The following is a 9069-nucleotide window of genomic DNA, read 5'->3' as shown; positions in this document are numbered from 1 at the left end:
AAAGCTACCTCACCCGAGAACTGGGGAGGCGCATGCCCACCGCTTAGGCAGCTAAACAGGAAACCAGGTCCGCCGTTCTGTGCTCAGGCAGCCCTGATGCAGCAGGGAGGAAATGTGGTCAATGAGCAGGCAGAGGGCGCCTGACCTCAGGCGGCCTAGGCTGTGCCCTAGGTGGTGAATGCTCCCTTTTCTGCCAGGTCCCTGCAGGGGACAGCGCCTCCCTGGATCCCCGGCTTTCTCCATCTTAGGTGACACTCCCTGAGCTGCAGGGCTGATGCCTCCTTATTTAAAGTCCCATCCCCAGTAGCCTCACCAAGAGGGTCCTGTTGCTATTCTTGTGTGACACTGTGAGACTTAAATTACAAGCCCATTGTAAGACTTAAGTCTCACTTTTACTCCTGGACCGTGAACAGCCAAGAGGCTTCCACGATGCGGGGCTCAGAAGCTCAGTGAGGCTCCAGGAGCTTGTCGGACAGCGAGAGTCACCCAGGAAGGAACACACCAGACAAGTTGGCAAATAGACCTTTATTAGTCTAGCCAGACTGCACTCCCCAAGCCAAGTAGCTCAGAGAGGCGGCTACTTCAGAAACAGAGGCAATTTTATATAGGGCTAAGGGGTGGGGGGTTACACTTAAAACTTACAGGAAGAGGACAAAGGCAAAGAATCAGTTGATCTGAGCTAGTGGTCATCAAGCATATACTTGACCGTCACGTACTAATGATCAGCAGATCGATTATCCATTATTCCATTTACAACTTAGATTATAATGTTCAGAACATTCAACTACAGGCAAGTAAGGAGTGGCGTGGTTTGTGTTGGGTCTCTGTGTTCACTACAGTTTCCATTTAGTTTCCCAGCTACTTCAAAGCAGTTATCTAACAATTCACAATTAATCATTAGTTATCCTATAAGGGATGGGGGGGAGCGACAGTCTGTAGGTCGTTTGCTGGTCAACATGGAATCGCTCTGGTTCAGTCAGGCTCTTACACCATGCTAAATGACAAAGGGCCTAGGAGGCAGTGCTCTAACCACCTCCCATTGTAGCCATAGCCCTGACCTTTGTTTAAACCCTGGTTTAAGAATGTAAGGCAATCTTCTACTGTTTGAAGTCTGGATCCTGATCAACATGTGAGTTAGTGGTTCTAGACATAGAATACTATGAAAAACATAGAGACCCCAAGTTAATTCTCAAACTGTTTGCTCATCCTGAATGTCTTGGTGGCCTTTGAACCATCCTATATGTATCTGTTAATTATCAATGTGTGACTGCCGAGTACACTGACCACCAACTCAAGTCAGCAGAACTTTGTCCCCTGACTTCAAGCTTACAATGTTAACCCCCCTTTTTACCCCCCGTCTATAAAAAGGACCTCAGCCCCTGAGTTGGTGCCTCTCTGAGCCAGCTACTTGGTTCTGAGTGCCGTCTGGCCAGACTAATAAAGGTCTGTTTACCATCTAGCCTGGTGTGTTCCTTCCTGGGTGACTCTTGTTTCTCCGTCGAGCTCCTGGAGCCTCGCTGGGTTTTAGGACCCAACATCATGGAGGCCTTTTCAGCTGTTCATGCTCCGTGGAGTGGAGGTGAGACTTTGAGTCTTACGACACAAAGAGGGAACCCAGACGGAGACAGTGAGCCACAGCAGATATGAGCACCTAACCCAAAGCAATGCGTCGGGGTGGGGCAGGGCGGGGCGGGGTGGGAGGCTGCCCTTCTGGCATTCCAGTCCATTTAATGCAGTCTCCAAGGACCTGGGAGCAAAAGCTCACAGTCATGCTCTGGCAGCCGACCTGGCAGGACGTGAGGTGACCCTGGGGCGGAGACAAAGTTAGTGTCCCCGGCAAGAGGACATCTTTCTCCACTGCAGGCTCCAAAGGACAGGATGGACCAATGCCACCTTGGAAAGTGCAGCTGTGCCAGGTGGGTCAGCTCCTGGTTGGGTTCAGTGTCGGGTGAGGAGGGCCTGAATAGAAGAGGACCGTAGCGGCTGTGGAGGCTCCCATCTGTAATTCCAGGGCTTGGGAGGCTGAAGCAGGGGGATCACTACAAGTTTGAGGCCAGTGTGGGCTCCATAGAGAGTTCAAGGCCAGACTGAATTACATAGTGAGACTCCGTCTCAAAAAACCAATAAATAAATAAATAAATAAACTAGGACAGGTCCCTTGTGAATGTCCTGGTCTCTTTTCGAGCCTGGGGAGGGACAGGCGTGGAATTTCTGTGCAAGGATACCTGTTGTGCTCTACAACACAAATCGAGTCACACACTGCCTGGGTGCTTCATGTGAGCTGTTTCACTCTTCCGAAGAGGAGCAGTTTCCACGATGCGGTCCTGGGGTCCTGCCTGCCTGGCGCGTCTTCGCTTTCAGCTTCACTTTTCCCTAGGTGGGTGCTGTGCTCATTGACTCAGTAGGTGACGGGCCAGGCTGTGTGGGGACACAGTGTCTCCATCCCATTGGGTGATACAGCCCGGGGAGAGGGTGTCACTGCCCCTCCAGCCTCAGTTTCCTCATTTGCAACTTGATAGCCCCCCAAGGAGAACATGTGAGACTTGCTCAGGGAGACAATCTAATCTCATGGGGCGGGGGGAGGAAGATCAGCACAGGTCCTGCTTGCTGGGTCTTGTGTGTGGCAGCCTCTAAGAGGACCCGGCTATGGTCGCGTGTGCTTTATCTCCAAAGGTTCACGTGCTGGTGTGGTCCCCAGGGTGGCAGTGTAGGGTGGTGGAGCCTTAGGAGATGGGGCCTGGCGGAAGGTCATGGGGGCTCTGCCCTGGTGAGGGGTGAACGCCAGTGTGGAGGTGTGGGTTGGTCAGCAAAAGCAAGTTGCTATAAAGCAAGGCCACCCCACGTGCTGCCTTTACTGCTTCTTTGCCATGTTCTGACCTGCTCTTTGGACTTTCAGCCACCAGGATCCTGAGCCAAATAAACTTTTCTTTATATATTGTAGTACCTGTTATAAATAACATGTGTGAAATCACTCACTTGGAGACAGGCTTTGAGAAAAAGATTTACGCCAGTGAGTAGAGACTGAAATCGGGTAGATTTCAGCAGCTAGCTAGGAAGAACTGAGTTTATTACAGCTATGTGTGGATGAGCAACACTGGGAAAGGGAAATAGCAGCAGATAGCTGGGAGAGATTTCATGTGTAAATGGGCTAACATTGAGTGAGAGAGAGAGAGAGAGAGAGAGATCAGCAGCTAACTGGGAAAGGAATTAGACTTATATAGGTATTGAAAAGGAGGCCATGATCATAAGAAATTTATTTAATCCAAGGATGGTCAGCGCAGGTGTGCAGACAATCACTGGACTTCTCTGAGCCCAGGAGATTGTCTTGTGGCTGTCTGCCCCATTTACTGAGAAATAGCTTGCTTACTGAGGGTGGCCTGTTTGCCTGGCCTGTTTACTTGTGAAGATCTCACTTAGACCCGGCACGACAGTACCCAGCCTCAGTCACTGATGGACTAAGACAATCCCCAAGGACCCCAGCTCCTGGTGGTCACGCCTGTGTGATCCTCTCCCCTTAAAGGTGGGACTTACTTCTGACACAGCCAGAGTGACAGAGCTGCTTTTGAAGGTAGGTCATCAGCTTTGTGCAGTGGCAGTACCATAGCCAATGAGGTTTATCCGAGGCGCAATTATTGCTAATTGAAAGTAGGTCCTAAAGGACAGGGATTGCATCTCGGGGATGTCCTCCCTCAGGCCTCTTCTGGTTGCCTTGTTCTGATAAAGCTGGTGCCGTTTGTGAGTGGCCCAGATGGAAGGGAGCTGAGAGAGCTCTCCTGGGAGCAGTTTGGGAGAAACTGAGGCCCTCCATCCTCAGCCCACCAAGACCTTGGTGCAGCCACCCACTGTCCAGTGAGCTTGGAAGAGGGATGCCCTCAGATGAGCCATGTGGTACAATAAGGAATAGATGTCTGGTCTTCACCCATTCCTGGTCCAGAGCTTCTACACCCCTGGAGTTCCTCGAGTGATGGGGAGAAAGGAACATCTTTTGTTATTCATGCTAGGCCCCTTGGGAAGATGGGGCCAGTTGCCAGAGGGACCAACATGTGATTAGAGGGTTGACACCTTCAGCCTCACCCCATACCTATAGGAAGGAAAGAGGGCCAAAGATTCAAACAGCCATACCCGCATAATGTAACTTTAACCTTCCTAGAAGCCAACAGGACAGGACGCTTCCAGAGCTTCTGGCATCGTGACCTCATGAAGGTGGTGGGGGTGCAGGTCCAGAAGGGGCAACCCTCACCCCCATATGTTGCCCTGTGGGTCTCTTCCCGTTGGCTGTTCTGAGCTGCATGCTTTGTAGTTACCAGTGGTAGTTCAGTAAACCATTTCCCAGTATTCTGCAAGCTATTGTAGGAAATTTTTTTAACTTGAAGAGGGGGTGTGGGAACACTTCACCTGTAGCCATTTGGTCAGAAGTACAGGAGGCTCAAACTTGCTGTTAGTATCTGAATTGGGTTCAGTCTTGTGGGACCGGAAAGAAACAGGTGCAAAAACAAGTCAGAAGCCAGATGACAGTAGCCCTGGCTGACACCTCTCGAGAGGCTCAGAGGTTTCCTCTTCCATGCCTAGTTAAGCCACATTCAGAGTCCTGACCAAGCAGGGCATGATGGCACACACCTGTAATCCCAGCTACTGGGGAGACTGAGGCAGGAGGATGGCAAGGTTACTTAGGATGGCCAGCCTAGGTCCCTTAGAGAGATTATATCTCAGAATAAAAGAATTAGAAGATCTCAGAGTGCAGCTCAGTGGGAGAGGTCTTGCCTAGCATGCATTAGGTTCTGGGTTCCATCCCCAATACGAGAGAAAGAGAGAGAGAGAGAGAGAGATTCCTGACTGAAAAAAAAAACCTGGAAGATAAGTGTTTAAACCAACCATTGAGGTTTGGGGTTATTTGTTATACAGCAATAGGTAACTGATACACAGATTGGTTTTAATATATTTTATAAAAAACTGTCAGTAGCACTTCAAATTGAGTTTGTAACATTTATTGCTTGCAACAAAACTAAATACACAAAACAAGTCAAATGAAACCAATTAATTTGAAGAGATGAAATAAAGAAGCGAAGTGAAGGCACAGGCAGGTAAGGGACCCCAGGTCAGGAGGTGGGAGCGCTGAGACACCAGATGTGACAGAATTTCAAGGTGTGTGCGTGGCTGGGAGTGTGAGGGGTTGGCCTGTCTGGGCACAGTGTTTGCAGTGAGTAGTGGGGCTCTTTGAGGCAGGTGTGGGGGCGTCCGCATCAAAGCCCGGGACGCTGTGCCTTCCTCCCTCCTCTGCCCCTCCCTGCCCACCCCTCCTCCGTGGCTTAGTGTCCCCATCAGCGAGACCTGTTGCTGCACCAGTAGGCTGAGGGGACAGGAGATCTGGAATCCTGGTGTTAGCTTCTGCCACTGCTGGGGCAGGGGACTCAGGAAAAGCGATGCCCTGCTAGGTGCTGAGGAGGATGACAGTGTCAGGCAGGGCTGTAGAGGAGGAAGAGAAGACAAAGGGGGCAGAGATGTCACTGCCACGCCTCCTAGTCGAGGGGACCAGAAAAAGCCATGGGCAGGCAGGCAAGAGGACCTCGGCTGCAAAGGGAAGGGCTTGACTGGACCCCCGGCCTCAGTTTCCCCATCCCTGCAGCGAGGGGAGCTTCAGGCCTGTGCAGCCTGGCAGGGGGTGTGGCTGCAGGCGTCTTTACCTCTTCCTCCCAGGTCTGGGAGGTGCTGCCCCAGCCACCTCAATCCTGGCCCAGTCCGTCACCTCGGTTGGACCAGGCCGGAGACAGACCGGAGCCCGGAGGGCAGGTGGGTCGCACTCGGGGTGCTTCTGCTGGAGGGTGCCCAGCTCGTGGAGCAGCTGTCTCTGCTCCACACTGGATGTGCAGAGCTTGTTTGAAGATGCGATCTCTCCCTACCTTATAGATGGGGAATCCAGGGCTCAGAGACGGAGGGCTGTGCCCAGGGTCTCAACCTAAGAGTAGAAGCTGTGGAACCAACTGCAGGCCCACTTGATCCCCTGTGGTACCGATAGGACCTGGAATAGGGCCTAGCACATAGTAGGTACCCAATAAACACTTGCTGAGCTGGGTTGACCTGCAGACAACTGGACCGAAGCAGTGAGACTAAGCTAGGGCCTGGACTCCAGACTTGGCCCTTGGATGGGAGGTGGCCATAAGTACCCTGGGCTTCCTCAGTGCCAGGTGAGACCCTTTCCACTCTCATGGGGCCTTCGGTTTGTCATATTCCCACCTCAAAAAGGGGGAGACTGAGGCGTGGAGAATGGCTCGAGTCGCTTTGGTTTCACTCGGGGGCCAGCACTGAGCCACATCCCTAGTCCAGGCCAGCAGACCCAGGAATGGGGCCTGGCCCAGATCCTGTGGAGAAAGAGTCACCTGGAGAGCTCCAGCAGCCACTTCCCTCCCTGCTGGCACCCATAAGTTGTTGATGACAGACTTACTAGATGCCACGGAAGGACACAGTGTGCATCTCTGTCTGCACACTGGCCACATTCTGCTAAAATAGGGACAGGGCATTTATATCTGAGATTCAGCGCCCTCTTGTGGGGCCACACTGTCCCTGCCCCATAGTTTATTTCTGTCTCTCCATTTTGTGATTCCTCTTCCTGTAAGCAACCCCAGCACCCAAACCAGTCTGGACACGAAGTCACCCTACAGACTTAGTGGAAACCACACTCTACTCTGGAGTTTGTCTCAGATATCCAGGGAATTCTTTAGCTGCAGTAAGGATATTTTGCTGGGGATTTTTTTTTTAAACAGGGTCTCACTATGTAGTTCAGACTGGTTTTGAACTCACTATGTAGCCCAGGCTGACCTTAAATTTGTGGCGATCCTCCTGCCTCATCCTCCCAAATGCTGGGGTTATAAGTGTGCACCACAATGCCCAGCATGCATCCTTTTCAAAATAAAAACATTTTACTCTTGTCAGATTTTAAAATGCATGCTCAATAGATTAGAAGATGCAGAAACAACTCCAGTCGTACTCAGCTACCTCATCTTTGACAAAGGAACCAATCATCCTCAGTGGAGGAAGGATAGCCTCGTCAATAAACTCTGTTGACAAAACTGGATTTCAACCTGTCAAAGATTAAAACTAGACCCTTATCTTTCACCATGCACTAAATGAAAATCGAAGTGGATTAAAGATATAAATATTAAAACAGAAACACTAAACTTGTTGGAAGATAAGTTAGGTAAAACTCTCAAAGACAGTGGCATAGGAAAATACTTTATGAACAAATCCTCAGTAGCACAGGAACTAGCACAAAGAATCAACAACTGGGATCTCATCCTATTAAAAAGCTTCCGCACGGCAAGAGAAATCACATCACAAGCAGAGCTAAGAGACAACCTACAATGTGGGAAAATTTTTTACCAGCTGTTCCTCAGACAAAGGTCTACTATTTAGAATACATAAAGAACTCAAAAAAAAATCAATCCCCCTAAATATAAAGAACCAATTCAAAAAGTAGGCATCCGAAATGAACAGACACTTCTCAGGCAAACAAGTAAAAGGGCCGGGGATTTAGCTCATGTGGTGCCACTGCCTGACTCACAAGCACGAGGTCCAGAGTTGATCCCTGGTAAAACAAACAAACAAACAAATCCGACAAAAATTCAAACCAAAAAAACCAAAAATTCAAGTCAAACAAGTAAAAGCAGCAAATTAAATATATAAAAAATGTTCAACATCGCTAGTCATTCAAGAGATGCAGATGAAAACAACACTGAGATTTCACCTCACCCCACAAAGAATGGCTGCTATCAAGAAATCAACCAATAACAAATGCTGGCAGGGCTGTGGGGAGAAAGGAACCCTTCTCCACTACTGATGGGAGTGTGGACTGGTACAACCACTGTTATACCTCAAACAACTAGGATTAGAAGTCTCTTTTGACCCAGCTGTTCCTCTGCTGGGGATCTTCCCAAAAGAATTAAAAGAATCATACCACAGCTATATATGCTCATCCATGTTTATAGCGGCACAGGTTCTAATAGCTAAAACTTGGAAACAGCCCAATTGCCCACCAACTGGAGACTGGATAAAGAAGGTGTGGTTTTTCTATAAAATGGAATATTAGCCATAAAGAAAGAGAAATGAGACATTTATAGCTAAATGGATGCATATTAAGGCCATACTCTTAAGTGAAATAAATAAGACACACATATGTAAATACTGAATAGTTTCTCTGGTGTGAAAAACTGAAAGTGTAAATAAGGTTTACATTGTATAATTGATAACGTGAAATAGGAAGAAAAGGGCTAAAGGAGTAGGGAAAGTGGGAAGGGTAGAGGAAATAAGGAAAAAAGAAAAAATATGAGAAAAGAAAAAATGGAAACAACATCTTTGTAAATAGGGGAGGGGGAGGGGGTGAGGGGAGGGCAGGGTTATGGGAAAAAAGTAAGAACCAAGATACATCATATAAAGGCACAAGATCCCAGTGATGAATGTAACTGTTCTGTATACCTGGAAAGAGCCAATAACTTAATGAAAAAAAAAAAAAAGTATGCTCAGCTGGGTGTGATAACACACACCTCTAGTCCCAGCAATTGGGAGGCTGAGGCAGGACAATTGCCATGAGTTTGAGGCCAGCATGGGCAAAATAGTGAGTTCAAGTCCTGTATGAACTATAAAGTGAGACCATGTCTCAAAAAAAAAATTCTTTGTTTAAACAAACAAGGAAATAAATGAACAAATGGAAGCCGGGCGTGGTGTGGTGGCACATACTGTAATCCCAGCACTTGGGAGGCTGAGGCAGGAGGATTCCTGTATGTTCCAGACCAGCCTGGGCTATGTAGTGAGATCCAGGCCACTCTCAACTACATATTGAGACCCTGTCTCAAAAAAGCAAACAAACAAAGAAAGAAACAAACAAAAAAACAAATGCACTGGAACTTCAGGCCGTGGCTTGTGAGTTTTCTCTTTCCCCTGGGATAATTCTACTCCTGCCTGCCCTTTCAAGCTGTAGCATCATTTAAATATTTGCTGGCTGATATCCCCAGTGATTTATTGTTATTTTACTTTGCTCCACTGTATTCCTATGAGGTAGAGCTGTGTTTCCAGAATTCT

The 9069-nt window shown here is 48.6% G+C and overlaps 1 pseudogene; it reads left to right on the top strand.

Moving 5' to 3' along the window:
* The first annotated feature begins 3578 nt into the window (after window positions 1-3578).
* LOC117283576 lies at window positions 3579-3705 on the top strand (annotated as a pseudogene).
* Window positions 3706-9069: the final 5364 nt, after the last annotated feature.

This window comes from Fukomys damarensis, unplaced genomic scaffold, assembly GCF_012274545.1.
Source record: "Fukomys damarensis isolate Sample0158 unplaced genomic scaffold, DMR_v1.0_HiC HiC_scaffold_27, whole genome shotgun sequence".
NCBI classification, from domain to species: domain Eukaryota; kingdom Metazoa; phylum Chordata; class Mammalia; order Rodentia; family Bathyergidae; genus Fukomys; species Fukomys damarensis.
This window is presented reverse-complemented; position numbering and strand designations above follow the sequence as displayed.